Source organism: Oncorhynchus clarkii, unplaced genomic scaffold (assembly GCF_045791955.1).
Source record: "Oncorhynchus clarkii lewisi isolate Uvic-CL-2024 unplaced genomic scaffold, UVic_Ocla_1.0 unplaced_contig_7147_pilon_pilon, whole genome shotgun sequence".
NCBI classification, from domain to species: domain Eukaryota; kingdom Metazoa; phylum Chordata; class Actinopteri; order Salmoniformes; family Salmonidae; genus Oncorhynchus; species Oncorhynchus clarkii.
Genome location: NW_027259345.1, coordinates 9,027 through 31,323, shown reverse-complemented (window position 1 = coordinate 31,323; position 22,297 = coordinate 9,027). Strand labels below are relative to the sequence as shown.

At 38.1% G+C, this 22,297-nt stretch overlaps 1 long non-coding RNA gene across 1 annotated transcript; it reads right to left on the bottom strand.

Annotated features, from left to right (window-relative positions):
- Nucleotides 1-502: 502 nt before the first annotated feature.
- On the bottom strand, nucleotides 503-21,883 carry LOC139399976 (uncharacterized). The gene is made up of 3 exons (XR_011632305.1): nucleotides 21,785-21,883; nucleotides 8,199-8,300; nucleotides 503-678 (listed from the first exon to the last, which is right to left on the bottom strand). It is a non-coding gene; the product is annotated as an uncharacterized lncRNA (long non-coding RNA).
- Nucleotides 21,884-22,297: the final 414 nt, after the last annotated feature.

Here is a 22,297-nt window from a genome sequence, read left to right as displayed (position 1 = left end):
CACACACACACACACACACACACACACACACACACACACACACACACACACACACACACACACACACACACACACACCTATTGTCATAATTGCTGTATCTAGGGCATAGAAAATTGCACATAATGCCAACTCCCCCCCACACACACACTTATGTTGTTGGCATGGCGACTGGACCCCGAGGTGACAGGAGGACTGTAATATATAATAATAATTACATTGTTCTGATGATGACATTCGCTAGATTTTAATAGCCCAATGAGTGGTGCTATAGGACGGATCCTGTATGGCTGTTTTATAATAATACAATAACATGACTCCAAGCACTCTATTACACAACATAGAGAGGTCGACTGGCCGCATCTCACGCTCTCTAACGTTAACATTAGAACCACAGAGACGGCTTTATAGAACCCTTGTGTAAGTGTGTGATTTTGTGTGTGAGCGTAATGTGTGTATGCACATGCACTTGTACGTGTGTATGTGCGTGTATGCAATTGTCTCACCTATAAACCCAGAGGAGGGTGGGTTGGGCTGGATGGTCTCCTGGGTGTTGCCCTGGATCACATCCCAGAGATGCCACACATATTTGGGGTGTAGGACGTAGAAGGGCTGGGTGGGGTGGAGCCTCCGGTGCTCCACGTACGGACTGAACAGGTTATAGTCTGGACTGGCATACCACTGTTAGAGAGAGAGAGAGAGAGAGAGGGGGTAGAGAGAGGGAGGGAGAGAGAGAGAGAGGGAGGGAGGGAGAAAGAGAAAGGAAAGAGGTTTGAGAGAGAGAGAGAGAGAGACAGAGAGACAGAGAGAAAGAGAGAGAGAGGGGTAGAGAAAGAGAGAGAGAGAGAGAGGGAGAGAGAGGGGAAAGAGAGAGGGAGGGAGAAAGAGAAAGGAAAGAGGTTTGAGAGAGAGAGAGAGACAGAGAGAGAGAGAGACAGAGAGAGAGACAGAGAGAGAGAGAGACAGAGAGAGAGAGAAAGAGAGAGAGAGAGAGGGGAAAGAGAGAGGGAGGGAGAAAGAGAAAGGAAAGAGGTTTGATAGGGAGACAGAGAGAGAGAGAGAGAGAGAGAGAGAGAGGAGGGTAATAGTTATAGTCTACTCTAGACTGACATGCCTAAGAAAAGAAGAGACAGACCGACACAGACAGACAGACAGCGAGAGAGGCAGAGACTGACAGACAAACACACAGAGACAGATAGTACTTTTCCTTCTGCAGTCATTTGCAGGAGAGTGTGTGTGTGTTGGAAGTCGGAAGTTTACATACACTTCGGTTGGAGTCATTAAACCTAGTTTTTCAACCACTCCATAAAGTTAGAGGTAAAAAACTACGGTTTTGAGTTATTAAAACTCGTTTTTCAACCACTCCACAAATTTCTTGTTAACAAACTATAGTTTTGGCAGGTCGGTTAGGACATCTACTTCGTGCATGACACAAGTCATTTTTCCAACAATTGTTTACAGACAGATTATTTCACTTCACTGTATCACAATTCCAGTCGGTCAGAAGTTTAAATACACTAAGTTGACTGTACCTTTAAAAACAGCTTGGAAAATTCCAGAAAAGGATGTCATGGCTTTAGAACCTTCTGATTAGAGGTCGACCGATTAATCGGAATGGACGATTAATTAGGGCTGATTTCAAGTTTTCATAACAATCGGAAATCAGTATTTATGGGCACCGATTTTGCCGATTTATTTATTTAAAAAAAATAAAAAAATAATACCTTTATTTAACTAGGCAAGTCAGTTAAGAACACATTCTTATTTCCAATGATGGCCTAGGAACGGTGGGTTAACGTTATATGGCTGCAGAGGCAGTATTGAGTAGCTTGGATGAAAGGTGCCCATATCAAACTCCTCAGTCATAGCTGCTAATATTTGCATATTATTATTAGTATTGGATAGAAAACACTGAAGTTTATAAAACTGTTTGAATTATGTCTGTGAGTATAACAGAACTCATATAGCAGGCAAAAACCTGAGAAATTCCACTTCCTGTTTTTTGTTTCTGGAGGTGGCAGATTTTCAACCAAGGTCTCATTAAAATTACAGCAAGATATGGATGAGTTTTCACTTCCTACGCCTTCCACTAGATGTCAGCAGTCAATAGAACTTTGTCTGATGACTCTAATGTGAAGGGGGGTTGATTGACACAGGAAATAGTCACCACAGCCATGAGTGGACCATGCTTTCACCAGGCGCATTCACAGGGGAAGGACCTGCGTTCCATCGCTCATCTGAAGTCATTCTAATTCTCCGGTTGGAACGTTATTCAAGATATATGTAAACAACATTCTGAAGTCACAAAGCGCGTCCACTATAACGTGACAAAATGTCCAAAGGTTCTGTAACAGTCAGTAGTTTCTACTGACTGTTACAGAACCTTTGGACATTTTGTCACGTTATAGTGGACGCGCTTTGTGACTTTGGAATTGTTTACTAAACGCGCTAACCAAAGTAGCTAATTGGACATAAATAACAGACATTTTCGGACAAATCAAGCATTTATTGTGGACCTGGGATTCCTAGGACTGCATTCTGATGAAGTTCATCAAAGGTATGTATTTTCTGGTTTCTGTTGACTCCAACATGGCGGCTAATTTGGCTACTGTTCTGAGCTCCGTCTCAGATTATTGCGTGGGTTGCTTTTTCCGTCAAACTTTCTTGAAATCTGCATTAAGGAGAGGTATATCTCTAAGTCCATGTATATAACTTGTATTATCATCTACATTTATGATGAGTATTTCTGTTGAAACGATGTGGCTATGCAAAATCACTTGATGTTTTTGGAACTAGTGAATATAACGCGCCAATGTAAACTCAGATTTTTTAAAATATAAATATGAACTTTATCAAACAAAACATGCATGTATTGTGTAACATGAAGTCCTATGAGTGTCATCTGATGAAGATAATTCAAGGATAGTGATCTTTATTTCTGGTTTTTGTGAATGCTATATTTTGCTGGAAAATGGCTGTGCTTATTGTGGTTTGGTGGAGACCTAACCTAACCGTTTGTAGGGCGGCAGGGTAGCCTAGTGATTAGGGCGTTGGACTAGTAACCGGAAGGTTGCAAGTTCAAATCCCCAAGCTGACAAGGTACAAATCTGTTGTTCTGCCCCTGAACAGGCAGTTAACCCACTGTTCCTAGGCCGTCATTGAAAATAAGAATTTGTTCTTAACTGACTTGCCTAGTTAAATAAAGGTAAAATAAATAAAAAGTAGTGCTTTCGCTGCCTATTTGAAATCGGACACTTTGGTGGGATTAACAACGAGAATAGCTTTAAAATGATTTAAGAATTGTAATTATGAGATTTATTTATGAGAATTATGAGATTTCTGTGGTTTGAATTTAGCGCCCTCTATTTTCACTGGTAGTTGTCATATCGATCCCGATATCGGGATTGCAGCCATAACAGGTTAACTGCCTTGTTCAGGGGCAGAATGACAGATTTTCACCTTGTCAGCTCGGGGGAACCAATCTTGCAACCGTACAGTTAATTAGTCCAATGCTCTAACCACCTGCCTCTCATTGCACTCCACGAGGAGCCTGCCTGTTACGTGAATGCAGTAGAAGCCAAGGTAAGTTGCTAGCTAGCATTAAAGTTATATTATAAAAAACAATCAATCAATCATAATCACTAGTTGTAACTACACATGGTTGATGATATTACTAGTTTATCTAGCGTGTCCTGCGTTGCATATAATCGATGCAACGCTGGGGGATGATTTAACAAAAGCGCATTTGCGAAAAAAGCACAATCGTTGGACGACTGTACCTAACCATAAACACCAATGCCTTTCTTAAAATCAATACACAGAAGTATATATTTTTAAACCTGCATATTTAGCTAAAAGAAATCCAAGTTAGCAGGCAATATTAACCAGGGGAAATTGTGTCACTTCTCTTGCACGCAGAGTCAGAGTATATGCAACAGTTTGGGCAGCCTGGCTCATTGCGAACTAATTTGCCAGAATTTTACATAATTATGACATAACATTGAAGGCTGTGCAATGTAACAAGAATATTTAGACTTAGCGATGTCACCCGTTAGATAAAATACCGAACTGGTCCTTTTTTCACTGAAATAATAAACGTTTTGTTTTCGAAATTATAGTTTCCGGATTCGACCATATTAATGACCAAAGGCTCGTATTTATGTGTGTTATTATGTTATAATTAAGTCTATGATTTGATAGAGCAGTCTGACTGAGCGATGGTAGGCAGCAGCAGGCTCGTAAGCATTCATTCAAACAGCACTTTCGTGCGTTTTGCCAGCAGCTCTTCGCAAGCACATCGCTGTTTGGACTTCAAGCCTATCAGTCTAATGGCTGGTGTAACCGATGTGAAATGGCTAGCTAGTTAGCTGGGTGTGCGCTAATAGCGTTTCAAACGTCACTCGCTCTGAGACTTGGAGTAGTTATTCCCCTTGCTCACTTGTCTCCTGAAGTGATGACATAACAAACAAGACCTAAGGACTAAATAATTCAAATCTATTAGAGGAGAGGGGAGAAATAGGGGGGGGGGGGGTGATTAACCTGCTGGACCCAGGAGTCCTATGAAGTCTATTAATCAGTGATCACCTCAGCTCAGAGAGAGGTAGGGATAAAGTGAGGGGGGGTACATGAAGAAAGAGGAGGATCAGAGAGAGGGGCTGATTGGTCCTGCGGCATAATAATCATGGAATAAAGAGAGGAGGTGACAGGAGGAGGTGGAAATGAGGAAAGGGAGACAGAGAAGGAGGGGAGAGGGAAAGAGAAGGAGGGGAGAGAGAAGGAGGGGAGAGGGAAAGATAAGGAGGGGAGAGAGAAGGAGGGGAGAGGGAAAGAAGGTAGAGAAAGGGAGGGGAGAGTGAAGGAGGGGAGAGAGAGAGAAGGGGGAAACCTAAAACTAGCAGCCTTATGACTGTCAACATACATGTAGGTGGCGATAAAGAAGAAACCGTAAAATATATAAAAGAGAGGAAGAAGAGGTGGCAGAGGAGGGAAATAGGGAAGCAATGTGTCAGGAAAAGAAGAACAGAAAAAGAGGAGAAGAAAGACGGGAATGGAGAGAGGAGAAAGGAGGAGGAGTGCGGGTTATAGAAAGTTGACATGTAATAATTAGAGTGTGTGGGTATATGATGTAGCAGTCTGTCCCTTCAGGCCGTGGGTTAGAGAGACCAACGAGGCTAACCTGTCCACGTGTTGTCTTTCACAACTACAGGTCCTCATTAACATTACTATCCGGCGACGACAGAGATGGCCGCCTCGCTTCTCGTTTCTAGTTTTTTTACGTGTTATTTCTTACATTGGTACCCCAGGTCATCTTAGGTTTCATTACATACAGTCGGGAGGAACTACTGGATATAAGAGCAACGTCAACTCACCATCAATAAGATCAGGAATACGCTGATCCTGTGTTTTGCCCACCACCCAGGACAATGGATCATATCCCAGCCGGGCGAACCAAAACAACGTCGCCGTAAAAGGGGCAGACGAAGCGGTCTTCTGGTCAGCAGACACATCGACGGCCCTGAACGAACTTCATTTGACTATGTAAACTGGAAACCACATATCCTGAGGCTGCATTCATTGTCTCTGGGGATTTTAACAAGGCTAATCTGAAAACAAGACTCCATAAATTCTATCAGCATATTGATTGTGCTACCAGGGCTGGTAAAACCCTGGATCATTGTTATTCTAACTTCTGTGATGCATATAAGGCCCACCCCAGCCCTCCTTTTGGAAAAGCTGACCACAACTCCATTTTGTTGCTCCCAGCCTACAGACAGAGACTAAAACAGGAAGCTCCCGCTCTCAGGTCTGTTCAACGCTGGTCCGAACAATATGATTCCACACTTCAAGATTGCTTCGATCACGTGGATTGGGATATGTTCCACACTGCGTCAAAGAACAACATTGACGAATAAGCTGATTCGGTGAGCGAGTTTATTAGCAAGTGCATCAGCGATGTCGTACCCACAGCAACTATTAAAACATTCCCAAACCAGAAACCGTGGATTGATGGCAGCATTCGCACAAAACTGAAAGCGCAAACCACTGCTTTTAATCAGGGCAAGGTGACCGGAAACAAACAGTGTAACTATTCCCTCCGCAAGGCAATCAAACAAGCTAAGTGTCAGTATAGAGACAAAGTAGAGTCGCAATTCAAAGGCTCAGACACAAGAAGTATGTGGCAGGGTCTACAGTCAAATATGGATTACAGAAAGAAAACCAGCCCAGTCGCGGACCAGGATGTCTTGCTCCCAGACAGATTAAACAACTTCTTTGCTCACTTTGAGGACAATACAGTGCCACTGACACGGCCCGCTACCAAAACCTGTGGACTCTCCTTCACTGCAGCCGACGTGAGTAAAACATTTAAACGTGTTAACCCTCGCAAGGCTGCAAGCCCCGACGGCATCCCCAGCCGCGTCCTCAGAGCTGGCTGGTGTGTCCTTATCCCAGTCTGCTGTTCCCACATGCTTCAAGAGGGCCACCATTGTTCCTGTTCCCAAGAAAGCTAAGGTAACTGAGCTAAACGACTATCGCCCCTAGCACTCACTTCCGTCATCATGAAGTGCTTTGAGAGACTAGTCAAGGACCATATCACCTCCACCCTACCTGACACCCTAGACCCACTCCAATTTGCTTACCACCCCAATAGGTCCACAGACGACGCAATCGCAACCACACTGCACTCTGCCCTAACCCATCTGGACAAGAGGAATACCTATGTGAGAATGCTGTTCATCGCCTACAGCTCAGCATTTAACACCATAGTACCCTCCAAACTCATCATCAAGCTCGAGACCCTGGGTCTCGACCCCGCCCTGTGCAACTGGGTACTGGACTTCCTGACGGGCCGCCCCCAGGTGGTGAGGGTAGGTAACAATATCTCCACCCCGCTGATCCTCAACACTGGGGCCCCACAGGGGGCCCCACAGTGTACCCACGACTGCGTGGCCATGCACGCCTCCAACTCAATCATCAAGTTTGCAGACGACACTACAGTGGTAGGGTTGATTACCAACAACGACGAGACGGCCTACATGGAGGATGTGAGGGCCCTCAGAGCATGGTGTTAGGAAAATAACCTCACACTCAACTTCAACTAAAACAAAGGAGATGATTGTAAACTTTAGGAAACAGCAGAGAGAGCACCCCCCTATCCACATCAACGGGACAGTAGTGGAGAGGGTAGAAAGTTAAGTTCTTCGCGTACACATCACGGACAAACTGAATTGGTCCACCCACACAGACAGCGTGGTGAAGAAGGCGCAGCAGCGCCTCTTCAACCTCAGGAGGCTGGAGAAATTTGGTTTGTCACCAAAAGCACTCACAAACTTTTAGAGATGCACAATCGAGAGCATCCTGTCGGGCTGTATCACTGCCTTGTATGGCAACTGCTCCGCCCACAACTGTAAGGCTCTCCAGAGGGTAGTGAGGTCTGCACAACGAATCACTACCTGCCCTACACCACCCGATGTCACAGGAAGGCCATAAAGATCATCAAGGACAACAACCACCCGAGCCACTGCCTGTTCACCCCGCTATCATCCAGAAGGCGAGGTCAGTACAGGTGCATCAAAGCAGGAACCGAGAGACTGAAAAACAGCTTCTATCTCAAGGCCATCAGACTGTTAAACAGCCAAAACTAACATTGAGTGGCTGCTGCCAACATACCGTCTCAACTCCAGCCACTTTAATCATGGAAAAATTGATGTAAAAATGTATCACTGGCCACTTTAAATAATGGCACTTTTATGTTTACATACCCTACATTACTCATCTCATATGTATATACTGTACTCTATACCATCTACTGCATCTTGCCTTGCCGTTCTGCACCATCACTCATTCATATATCTTTATGTACATATTCTTTATCCCTTTACACTTGTGTGTATAAGGTAGTTGTTGTGGAATTGTTAGGTTAGATTACTCGTTGGATATTACTGCATAGTCGGAACTAGAAGAGCCAGCATTTCGCTACACTCGCATTAACATCTGCTAACCATGTGTATGTGACAAATAACATTTGATTTGTTTGATCGTAACCTTGGCCCATCCTCCACCCATTCAACAGGACTTTGGGGCTATGCTGGGTGACGTTCTTTACATATTGCCTGCTAGATGCTGTTACTGGGCTTCTCAGACAGAGTGGGCAAGGTAAGAAAAGAGAATAGTGTCTGCTTCAAACACACAGACACACACACCTTGTGCAGGTTGACAGCATACGGAGCAGGGTCCCAGGCCACCAGAGTCACGTTCTTATACAGGGAGCTGGTGTTGAAGCGGTGATCAGGATTGGCCAGGATCTGTTAAGGGGAGGGGTCAAAGTTGACACAGGAAATTAGATGCAGCATTGCAGTGCCCATACAAATGGAATAGAAACTGAAATCTGGAAATTGACAATAGGTCTATAACCCCTAACCTGTAGAGTAATATAATATTAACTGTAGGTCTATAACCTCTAACCTGTAGAGTAATATTAACTGTAGGTCTATAACCCCTAACCTGTAGAGTAATATAATATTAACTCTAGGTCTATAACCTCTAACCTGTAGAGTAATATAATATTAAATGTAGGTCTATAACCCCTAACCTGTAGAGTAATATAATATTAACTGTAGGTCTATAACCTCTAACCTGTAGAGTAATATTAACTGTAGGTCTATAACCTCTAACCTGTAGAGTAATATTAACTGTAGGTCTATAACCTCTAACCTGTAGAGTAATATAATATTAACTGTAGGTCTATAACCTCTAACCTGTAGAGTAATATAATATTAACTGTAGGTCTATAACCCCTAACCTGTAGAGTAATATAATATTAAATGTAGGTCTATAACCCCTAACCTGTAGAGTAATATTAACTGTAGGTCTATAACCCCTAACCTGTAGAGTAATATAATATTAACTGTAGGTCTATAACCCCTAACCTGTAGAGTAATATAATATTAACTGTAGGTCTATAACCTCTAACCTGTAGAGTAATATTAACTCTAGGTCTATAACCCCTAACCTGTAGAGTAATATAATATTAACTGTAGGTCTATAACCCCTAACCTGTAGAGTAATACAATATTAACTGTAGGTCTATAACCTCTAACCTGTAGAGTAATATTAACTGTAGGTCTATAACCCCTAACCTGTAGAGTAATATTAACTGTAGGTCTATAACCCCTAACCTGTAGAGTAATATAATATTAACTGTAGGTCTATAACCTCTAACCTGTAGAGTAATATTAACTGTAGGTCTATAACCTCTAACCTGTAGAGTAATATTAACTGTAGGTCTATAACCTCTAACCTGTAGAGTAATATTAACTGTAGGTCTATAACCTCTAACCTGTAGAGTAATATAATATTAACTGTAGGTCTATAACCCCTAACCTGTAGAGTAATATAATATTAACTGTAGGTCTATAACCCCTAACCTGTAGAATAATATAATATTAAATGTAGGTCTATAACCTCTAACCTGTAGAGTAATATTAACTGTAGGTCTATAACCCCTAACCTGTAGAGTTATATAATATTAACTGTAGGTCTATAACCCCTAACCTGTAGAATAATATAATATTAACTGTAGGTCTATAACCTCTAACCTGTAGAGCAGGGGTGTCAAAGTCAAATGGACGGAGGGCCAAATAAAAAAATCAGCTACAAGACGAGGGCCGGACTGTTCGAATGTTCATTGAAAATTTTTTAAATGACGCATATAGTCTAGTGAACCTAATTGAACCTACTGAAAACCTAACAAATATATTACAATATGATCAGATAAATAAAGCAATATTTTCTTATGGCTCTGTCAGTAATCTTTAATTTTCAACAGACACAAAAGACAAATTTCCTTTATATAAATATCCCCATAACATGAACATTAAATGAAAGAAACCGGTATTCAAGGCACCATCAGTAGACTATATTTTCTATTTTAGCAAAAGTGGGCTAAATTTACTTCAAAGAAAAAACAATAATAGCAATTTTCTATCATCCACTCAACTGAAATATTTTTAAAATATAATTGGATTGAAATACAAAAAAATAAAGTGCAAAAATCTATTAATCAAAAACAACACTTTGTTTAAGGAGAAGTAACATGCAGTGAAAACAAATATTAAATTTTAACTTTTAAACTTGAACTGAGTAAAAACTCTAAATATGTGATTGCACAGTAATGTTCACTTGTTTGAGGTTGAGGGTGATACTTGGTGGTGTCCCATCTTTTCCACAAGTTCATCAATGTTCGGGGTAAGGCTCTGAGCTGAAGAAATCCTCAGAATTGAGTGGAGGTGTTCAGCAGTAAGTCGACTTCTGTGTGATGTTTTGTTCAGGTTCATCAAAGAAAACAGTTGTTCACACAGGTATGTGCTGCCAAACATAGACAACGTTTGAGCAGCCTGGATGCGCAGCTGGGGCATTGTGCCGGGGAGGAAACGGGCGAACTCCGCAGCACCCACTGCCGCATATTTTGCCCTCAGTGCATCATTGCATTGGAGGTCAATCAACTCCATTTGGAGGTTTGGTGGTGAGCTTTCCACGTCAACAGCAAATGGGTTACCGAGCAGTTCCAACCTGCTTTTTTGTGCTTCAAAGTCAGCAAATCGGCGTCGAAAGTCAGCGGCAAGCATACCTATTTTATCAGCCAACTGTGTGCTCGGGAACGCACTGGTAGAGAGCTTCTCTTTCATGGTCTGGCAGCTGGGAAAGTGGCTCAAATTTTCTTTCCGCATCTGCGTCTCCCACAGAGTCAGTTTGGTTTTAAATGCCTTCACTGTACTGTACATATCAGAGATGACACGATCCCGACCCTGCAGCTGCAAGTTTATTGCATTCAGATGACTCGTAATGTCACACAGAAAAGCCATTTCACACAGAAACATTTCGTCTCGGAGTTGTGTTGTGTCTTTCCCTTTGCTGTCCAAGAACAGACAAATCTCCTCACGAAGCTCGAAACATCTTTGAAGCACCTTTCCCTGGCTTAGCCATCGCACCTCTGTGTGATAAGGCAAATCACCATGCTCCGTTTCTAACTCCGTCAGAAATGCCTTGAACTGGCGGTGATTCAAACCTTTGGCTCTGATAAAGTTAACTGTGCGCGTGATGATGCTCATTACATGCTCCATTTTCAAGGCTTTACCGCACAACGCTTCCTGGTGTATGATACAATGATAAGCTGTCAGCTCACCTGTCGCGTTTTCCTCTTGCATCTTTTCCCGTATCTTCGCCACCAGTCCGCTCCTGTGTCCACACATCGCAGGTGCTCCGTCGGTTGTCAAACCCACGAGTTTTTCCCAAGGCAGCTCCATCTCATTTACACATCTTGACACCTCTTCATACAAATCATGCCCCGTAGTTGTGCCATGCATAGGACGTAAAGCCAAAAACTCCTCTGTCACGCTTAGGTTGGAGTCCACTCCGCGGATGAAAATTGACAACTGGGCAATGTCAGAAATGTCGGTGCTCTCATCCACAGCCAAGGAATATGCAATAAAATCTTTTCCCTTTTTCACAAGCTGCTCTTTTAGATTGATGGACAACTGGTCTACTCTCTCGGCAATGGTGTTTCTGCTCAGACTCACATTTAAAAAGAGTTGCCTTTTTTCTGGGCAAACTTCGTCACAAACTTTAATCATGCAGTTTTTGATGAAATCCCCCTCCGTAAATGGCCGGGCTGATTTAGCGATCTCTTCTGCCAAAATAAAACTGGCCTTGACAGCAGCCTGGCCTTGTGATTTGGCTTTTTTGAACAGAGCCTGTCGAGATTTGAGGCCTCGTTTTAATTCCTCTGCCTTTTGTAGCCTTTGTTCCATGTCCATATTCTTGTTTTTGTCCGCGTGTTTCGTTTCATAATGTCGTCTCAGATTATACTCTTTCAGTACCGCCACACTTTCTCCACACAGAAGACACACAGGTTTTCCAGCTACCTTCGTGAACATATACTCCGACTCCCACCTTGTTTGAAACCCCCGGTTCTCAGTATCCACCTTCCGTTTTGCCATTTTTGATGGGTATCTGAAAGTTAATTTTACTGTGATGCTGACGACTGCTGTGCCAATAAATATTGAAATGAAGCAGCCTACTGCTCGGTGCGTCACCTTTGCATTGTGGGAAATGTAGTATTGGTGCGTGTAAAAGATCTGCGGGCTGCCGGCTTGCTGCGGGCCGGTTCTAATAATAAATCAAGATCATCCCAGGGGCCGTAAAAAACCTTCTTGCGGGCCGGATGTGGCCCGCGGGCCTTGACTCTGACATATGTGCTGTAGAGTAATATAATATTAACTGTAGGTCTATAACCTCTAACCTGTAGAGTAATATTAACTGTAGGTCTATAACCTCTAACCTGTAGAGTAATATAATATTAACTGTAGGTCTATAACCTCTAACCTGTAGAGTAATATTAACTGTAGGTCTAAAACCTCTAACCTGTAGAGTAATATAATATTAACTGTAGGTCTATAACCCCTAACCTGTAGAGTAATATTAACTGTAGGTCTATAACCCCTAACCTGTAGAATAATATAATATTAACTGTAGGTCTATAACCTCTAACCTGTAGAGTAATATAATATTAACTGTAGGTCTATAACCTCTAACCTGTAGAGTAATATTAACTGTAGGTCTATAACCCCTAACCTGTAGAGTTATATAATATTAACTGTAGGTCTATAACCCCTAACCTGTAGAGTAATATAATATTAACTGTATGTCTATAACCTCTAACCTGTAGAGTAATATAATATTAACTGTAGGTCTATAACCTCTAACCTGTAGAGTAATATTAACTGTAGGTCTATAACCTCTAACCTGTAGAGTAATATTAACTGTAGGTCTATAACCCCTAACCTGTAGAGTAATATTAACTGTAGGTCTATAACCCCTAACCTGTAGAGTAATATAATATTAACTGTAGGTCTATAACCTCTAACCTGTAGAGTAATATAATATTAACTGTAGGTCTATAACCCCTAACCTGTAGAGTAATATAATATTAACTGTAGGTCTATAACCCCTAACCTGTAGAATAATATACTATTAACTGTAGGTCTATAACCTCTAACCTGTAGAGTAATATTAACTGTAGGTCTATAACCCCTAACCTGTAGAGTAATATTAACTGTAGGTCTATAACCCCTAACCTGTAGAGTAATATTAACTGTAGGTCTATAACCTCTAACCTGTAGAGTAATATAATATTAACTCTAGGTCTATAACCTCTAACCTATAGAGTAATATAATATTAACTGTAGGTCTATAACCCCTAACCTGTAGAGTAATATTAACTGTAGGTCTATAACCTCTAACCTGTAGAGTAATATAATATTAACTGTAGGTCTATAACCTCTAACCTGTAGAGTAATATTAACTGTAGGTCTATAACCCCTAACCTGTAGAGTAATATAATATTAACTGTAGGTCTATAACCCCTAACCTGTAGAGTAATATAATATTAACTGTAGGTCTATAACCCCTAACCTGTAGAGTAATATAATATTAACTGTAGGTCTATAACCCCTAACCTGTAGAGTAATATAATATTAACTGTAGGTCTATAACCCCTAACCGGTAGAGTAATATTAACTGTAGGTCTATAACCTCTAACCTGTAGAGTAATATAATATTAACTCTAGGTCTATAACCCCTAACCTGTAGAGTAATATAATATTAACTGTAGGTCTATAACCTCTAACCTGTAGAGTAATATTAACTGTAGGTCTATAACCTCTAACCTGTAGAGTAATATTAACTGTAGGTCTATAACCCCTAACCTGTAGAGTAATATAATATTAACTGTAGGTCTATAACCTCTAACCTGTAGAGTAATATAATATTAACTGTAGGTCTATAACCTCTAACCTGTAGAGTAATATTAACTGTAGGTCTATAACCCCTAACCTGTAGAGTAATATAATATTAACTGTAGGTCTATAACCTCTAACCTGTAGAGTAATATTAACTGTAGGTCTATAACCTCTAACCTGTAGAGTAATATTAACTGTAGGTCTATAACCTCTAACCTGTAGAGTAATATAATATTAACTGTAGGTCTATAACCCCTAACCTGTAGAGTAATATAATATTAACTGTAGGTCTATAACCCCTAACCTGTAGAGTAATATTAACTGTAGGTCTATAACCCCTAACCTGTAGAGTTATATAATATTAACTCTAGGTCTATAACCTCTAACCTGTAGAGTAATATAATATTAACTGTAGGTCTATAACCCCTAACCTGTAGAGTAATATAATATTAACTGTAGGTCTATAACCCCTAACCTGTAGAGTAATATTAACTGTAGGTCTATAACCCCTAACCTGTAGAGTAATATAATATTAACTGTAGGTCTATAACCTCTAACCTGTAGAGTAATATAATATTAACTGTAGGTCTATAACCCCTAACCTGTAGAGTAATATAATATTAACTGTAGGTCTATAACCCCTAACCTGTAGAGTAATATTAACTGTAGGTCTATAACCCCTAACCTGTAGAGTTATATAATATTAACTCTAGGTCTATAACCTCTAACCTGTAGAGTAATATAATATTAACTGTAGGTCTATAACCCCTAACCTGTAGAGTAATATAATATTAACTGTAGGTCTATAACCCCTAACCTGTAGAGTAATATTAACTGTAGGTCTATAACCCCTAACCTGTAGAGTAATATAATATTAACTGTAGGTCTATAACCTCTAACCTGTAGAGTAATATAATATTAACTGTAGGTCTATAACCCCTAACCTGTAGAGTAATATAATATTAAATGTAGGTCTATAACCTCTAACCTGTAGAGTAATATTAACTGTAGGTCTATAACCCCTAACCTGTAGAGTAATATAATATTAACTGTAGGTCTATAACCTCTAACCTGTAGAGTAATATTAACTGTAGGTCTATAACCTCTAACCTGTAGAGTAATATTAACTGTAGGTCTATAACCCCTAACCTGTAGAGTAATATAATATTAACTGTAGGTCTATAACCCCTAACCTGTAGAGTAATATAATATTAACTGTAGGTCTATAACCTCTAACCTGTAGAGTAATATAATATTAACTCTAGGTCTATAACCTCTAACCTGTAGAGTAATATAATATTAACTGTAGGTCTATAACCTCTAACCTGTAGAGTTATATAATATTAACTGTAGGTCTATAACCCCTAACCTGTAGAGTAATATAATATTAACTGTAGGTCTATAACCTCTAACCTGTAGAGTAATATAATATTAACTCTAGGTCTATAACCTCTAACCTGTAGAGTAATATAATATTAACTGTAGGTCTATAACCTCTAACCTGTAGAGTTATATAATATTAACTGTAGGTCTATAACCTCTAACCTGTAGAGTTATATAATATTAACTGTAGGTCTATAACCCCTAACCTGTAGAGTAATATAATATTAACTGTAGGTCTATAACCTCTAACCTGTAGAGTAATATTAACTGTAGGTCTAAAACCTCTAACCTGTAGAGTAATATAATATTAACTGTAGGTCTATAACCCCTAACCTGTAGAGTAATATTAACTGTAGGTCTATAACCCCTAACCTGTAGAATAATATAATATTAACTGTAGGTCTATAACCTCTAACCTGTAGAGTAATATAATATTAACTGTAGGTCTATAACCTCTAACCTGTAGAGTAATATTAACTGTAGGTCTATAACCCCTAACCTGTAGAGTTATATAATATTAACTGTAGGTCTATAACCCCTAACCTGTAGAGTAATATAATATTAACTGTATGTCTATAACCTCTAACCTGTAGAGTAATATAATATTAACTGTAGGTCTATAACCTCTAACCTGTAGAGTAATATTAACTGTAGGTCTATAACCTCTAACCTGTAGAGTAATATTAACTGTAGGTCTATAACCCCTAACCTGTAGAGTAATATTAACTGTAGGTCTATAACCCCTAACCTGTAGAGTAATATAATATTAACTGTAGGTCTATAACCTCTAACCTGTAGAGTAATATAATATTAACTGTAGGTCTATAACCCCTAACCTGTAGAGTAATATAATATTAACTGTAGGTCTATAACCCCTAACCTGTAGAATAATATACTATTAACTGTAGGTCTATAACCTCTAACCTGTAGAGTAATATTAACTGTAGGTCTATAACCCCTAACCTGTAGAGTAATATTAACTGTAGGTCTATAACCCCTAACCTGTAGAGTAATATTAACTGTAGGTCTATAACCTCTAACCTGTAGAGTAATATAATATTAACTCTAGGTCTATAACCTCTAACCTGTAGAGTAATATAATATTAACTGTAGGTCTATAACCCCTAACCTGTAGAGTAATATTAACTGTAGGTCTATAACCTCTAACCTGTAGAGTAATATAATATTAACTGTAGGTCTATAACCTCTAACCTGTAGAGTAATATTAACTGTAGGTCTATAACCCCTAACCTGTAGAGTAATATAATATTAACTGTAGGTCTATAACCCCTAACCTGTAGAGTAATATAATATTAACTGTAGGTCTATAACCCCTAACCTGTAGAGTAATATAATATTAACTGTAGGTCTATAACCCCTAACCTGTAGAGTAATATAATATTAACTGTAGGTCTATAACCCCTAACCGGTAGAGTAATATTAACTGTAGGTCTATAACCTCTAACCTGTAGAGTAATATAATATTAACTCTAGGTCTATAACCCCTAACCTGTAGAGTAATATAATATTAACTGTAGGTCTATAACCTCTAACCTGTAGAGTAATATTAACTGTAGGTCTATAACCTCTAACCTGTAGAGTAATATTAACTGTAGGTCTATAACCCCTAACCTGTAGAGTAATATAATATTAACTGTAGGTCTATAACCTCTAACCTGTAGAGTAATATAATATTAACTGTAGGTCTATAACCTCTAACCTGTAGAGTAATATTAACTGTAGGTCTATAACCCCTAACCTGTAGAGTAATATAATATTAACTGTAGGTCTATAACCTCTAACCTGTAGAGTAATATTAACTGTAGGTCTATAACCTCTAACCTGTAGAGTAATATTAACTGTAGGTCTATAACCTCTAACCTGTAGAGTAATATAATATTAACTGTAGGTCTATAACCCCTAACCTGTAGAGTAATATAATATTAACTGTAGGTCTATAACCCCTAACCTGTAGAGTAATATTAACTGTAGGTCTATAACCCCTAACCTGTAGAGTTATATAATATTAACTCTAGGTCTATAACCTCTAACCTGTAGAGTAATATAATATTAACTGTAGGTCTATAACCCCTAACCTGTAGAGTAATATAATATTAACTGTAGGTCTATAACCCCTAACCTGTAGAGTAATATTAACTGTAGGTCTATAACCCCTAACCTGTAGAGTAATATAATATTAACTGTAGGTCTATAACCTCTAACCTGTAGAGTAATATAATATTAACTGTAGGTCTATAACCCCTAACCTGTAGAGTAATATAATATTAAATGTAGGTCTATAACCTCTAACCTGTAGAGTAATATTAACTGTAGGTCTATAACCCCTAACCTGTAGAGTAATATAATATTAACTGTAGGTCTATAACCTCTAACCTGTAGAGTAATATTAACTGTAGGTCTATAACCTCTAACCTGTAGAGTAATATTAACTGTAGGTCTATAACCCCTAACCTGTAGAGTAATATAATATTAACTGTAGGTCTATAACCCCTAACCTGTAGAGTAATATAATATTAACTGTAGGTCTATAACCTCTAACCTGTAGAGTAATATAATATTAACTCTAGGTCTATAACCTCTAACCTGTAGAGTAATATAATATTAACTGTAGGTCTATAACCTCTAACCTGTAGAGTTATATAATATTAACTGTAGGTCTATAACCCCTAACCTGTAGAGTAATATAATATTAACTGTAGGTCTATAACCTCTAACCTGTAGAGTAATATAATATTAACTCTAGGTCTATAACCTCTAACCTGTAGAGTAATATAATATTAACTGTAGGTCTATAACCTCTAACCTGTAGAGTTATATAATATTAACTGTAGGTCTATAACCCCTAACCTGTAGAGTAATATAATATTAACTGTAGGTCTATAACCCCTAACCTGTAGAGTAATATAATATTAACTCTAGGTCTATAACCCCTAACCTGTAGAGTAATATTAACTGTAGGTCTATAACCTCTAACCTGTAGAGTAATATAATATTAACTGTAGGTCTATAACCCCTAACCTGTAGAGTAATATAATATTAACTCTAGGTCTATAACCCCTAACCTGTAGAGTAATATTAACTGTAGGTCTATAACCTCTAACCTGTAGAGTAATATAATATTAACTGTAGGTCTATAACCTCTAACCTGTAGAGTAATATAATATTAACTGTAGGTCTATAACCCCTAACCTGTAGAATAATATAATATTAACTGTAGGTCTATAACCTCTAACCTGTAGAGTAATATAATATTAACTGTAGGTCTATAACCTCTAACCTGTAGAGTAATATAATATTAACTGTAGGTCTATAACCTCTAACCTGTAGAGTAATATTAACTGTAGGTCTATAACCTCTAACCTGTAGAGTAATATAATATTAACTGTAGGTCTATAACCCCTAACCTGTAGAGTAATATTAACTGTAGGTCTATAACCCCTAACCTGTAGAGTAATATTAACTGTAGGTCTATAACCTCTAACCTGTAGAGTAATATAATATTAACTGTAGGTCTATAACCCCTAACCTGTAGAGTAATATAATATTAACTGTAGGTCTATAACCTCTAACCTGTAGAGTAATATAATATTAACTGTAGGTCTATAACCTCTAACCTGTAGAGTAATATTAACTGTAGGTCTATAACCTCTAACCTGTAGAGTAATATAATATTAACTCTAGGTCTATAACCCCTAACCTGTAGAGTAATATAATATTAACTGTAGGTCTATAACCCCTAACCTGTAGAGTAATATAATATTAACTGTAGGTCTATAACCTCTAACCTGTAGAGTAATATAATATTAACTGTAGGTCTATAACCCCTAACCTGTAGAGTAATATTAACTGTAGGTCTATAACCTCTAACCTGTAGAGTAATATAATATTAACTGTAGGTCTATAACCTCTAACCTGTAGAGTAATATAATATTAACTGTAGGTCTATAACCTCTAACCTGTAGAGTAATATAATATTAACTCTAGGTCTATAACCTCTAACCTGTAGAGTAATATTAACTGTAGGTCTATAACCTCTAACCTGTAGAATAATATAATATTAACTGTAGGTCTATAACCCCTAACCTGTAGAGTAATATAATATTAACTCTAGGTCTATAACCTCTAACCTGTAGAGTAATATAATATTAACTGTAGGTCTATAACCCCTAACCTGTAGAGTAATATTAACTGTAGGTCTATAACCCCTAACCTGTAGAGTAATATAATATTAACTGTAGGTCTATAACCTCTAACCTGTAGAGTAATATAATATTAACTCTAGGTCTATAACCTCTAACCTGTAGAGTAATATAATATTAACTGTAGGTCTATAACCCCTAACCTGTAGAGTAATATAATATTAACTCTAGGTCTATAACCTCTAACCTGTAGAGTAATATAATATTAACTGTAGGTCTATAACCTCTAACCTGTAGAGTAATATTAACTGTAGGTCTATAACCTCTAACCTGTAGAATAATATTAACTGTAGGTCTATAACCTCTAACCTGTAGAGTAATATAATATTAACTGTAGGTCTATAACCTCTAACCTGTAGAGTAATATTAACTGTAGGTCTATAACCCCTAACCTGTAGAGTAATATAATATTAACTGTAGGTCTATAACCCCTAACCTGTAGAGTAATATTAACTCTAGGTCTATAACCTCTAACCTGTAGAGTTATATAATATTAACTGTAGGTCTATAACCTCTAACCTGTAGAGTTATATAATATTAACTGTAGGTCTATAACCTCTAACCTGTAGAGTAATATAATATTAACTGTAGGTCTATAACCCCTAACCTGTAGAGTAATATTAACTGTAGGTCTATAACCTCTAACCTGTAGAGTAATATAATATTAACTGTAGGTCTATAACCTCTAACCTGTAGAGTTATATAATATTAACTGTAGGTCTATAACCTCTAACCTGTAGAGTTATATAATATTAACTGTAGGTCTATAACCTCTAACCTGTAGAGTAATATAATATTAACTGTAGGTCTATAACCTCTAACCTGTAGAGTAATATTAACTGTAGGTCTATAACCTCTAACCTGTAGAGTAATATAATATTAACTGTAGGTCTATAACCTCTAACCTGTAGAGTAATATAATATTAACTGTAGGTCTATAACCCCTAACCTGTAGAGTAATATTAACTGTAGGTCTATAACCTCTAACCTGTAGAGTTATATAATATTAACTGTAGGTCTATAACCCCTAACCTGTAGAGTAATATTAACTGTAGGTCTATAACCTCTAACCTGTAGAGTTATATAATATTAACTGTAGGTCTATAACCTCTAACCTGTAGAGTAATATAATATTAACTGTAGGTCTATAACCCCTAACCTGTAGAGTAATATTAACTGTAGGTCTATAACCTCTAACCTGTAGAGTAATATAATATTAACTCTAGGTCTATAACCTCTAACCTGTAGAGTAATATTAACTGTAGGTCTATAACCCCTAACCTGTAGAGTAATATTAACTCTAGGTCTATAACCTCTAACCTGTAGAGTAATATAATATTAACTGTAGGTCTATAACCTCTAACCTGTAGAGTAATATTAACTGTAGGTCTATAACCTCTAACCTGTAGAGTAATATAATATTAACTGTAGGTCTATAACCTCTAACCTGTAGAGTAATATTAACTGTAGGTCTATAACCCCTAACCTGTAGAGTTATATAATATTAACTGTAGGTCTATAACCTCTAACCTGTAGAGTAATATTAACTCTAGGTCTATAACCCCTAACCTGTAGAGTTATATAATATTAACTGTAGGTCTATAACCTCTAACCTGTAGAGTAATATAATATTAACTGTAGGTCTATAACCTCTAACCTGTAGAGTTATATAATATTAACTGTAGGTCTATAACCTCTAACCTGTAGAGTAATATTAACTGTAGGTCTATAACCCCTAACCTGTAGAGTAATATAATATTAACTCTAGGTCTATAACCTCTAACCTGTAGAGTTATATAATATTAACTCCTGCATAACTATGTATTTCTTGTAGTAAAATAGTAGCTACAACAAATGTTAATTTTGTCTCTGGAACAGGAGAGAAGAAATTGGATTTCTTTCTTTCAGCATCTCTTGAGAGAATGGGAATGTGCGGTTAGGAACTCAATCACATAAAACTGACAGTATTTCAAACACATAAATGCATCCAAGTCGAACTGAAATCTCATCACAAATATGTTTGATCGTTTTCACAGTGTTTCATTTCTTTACAACCGGTCAAACTGCTGTCATTTGTAAATGGGAAGAATGGTATGTTTTGTCCCCGGCCCCTAAACATCCTCGTTGCACGAGAGAAGCAGAAATGAAAGAGTAAACTGGACGATTTCTGACATTCTGGTGAGCAGCGCTTTATTTAGTCTTCTAGAGCAAGAAGTTATGACCGAAGAGAAGTTTCATGTATCTTATTATAGACGAGTTGACAAATACCCTACCAAATGTCAGAAATGATAACGAAAAATATCAATTGGGCTTAAATCATTTTATAATAAGCACCCCATGTGAAAAATCCTTCCTTCATCCCTGACTGACACACACACACACACACACCTGCGAGTTAATGATGCGGATGGTGGTCTTGTTCCCCACGTCCCTCTCATAGCCCTCTGTAGGTGCTGTGTTGAACCGCAGAACTGCATCATGGGAATCTGGGGGTTAGGCAAAGACAACATAAGTCAATTTAATGTCACTGAACAAAGAAAATTAAATGCCACTCAGTCAAGAAAATGAAATGCCACTCAGCTATGAAAATCAAATGCCACTCAGTCAAGAAAATTAAATGCCACTCAGCTAAGAAAATGAAATGCCACTCCGCTAAGAAAATGAAATGCCATTCAGCTAAGAAAATGAAATGCCACTCAGCTATGAAAATGAAATGCCACTCAGCTAGGAAAATCAAATGCCACTCAGCTAGGAAAATCAAATGCCACTCAGCTATGAAAATCAAGCATCATTCAATTTAGACAATCAAGTGTCATTAAACTAAGTCAAAGAGAAATATGGAAGGCCAATCAATCAAGTGCTCATAAAGGACCAGCTCCTAGATGGCATCCAACAGTCTTT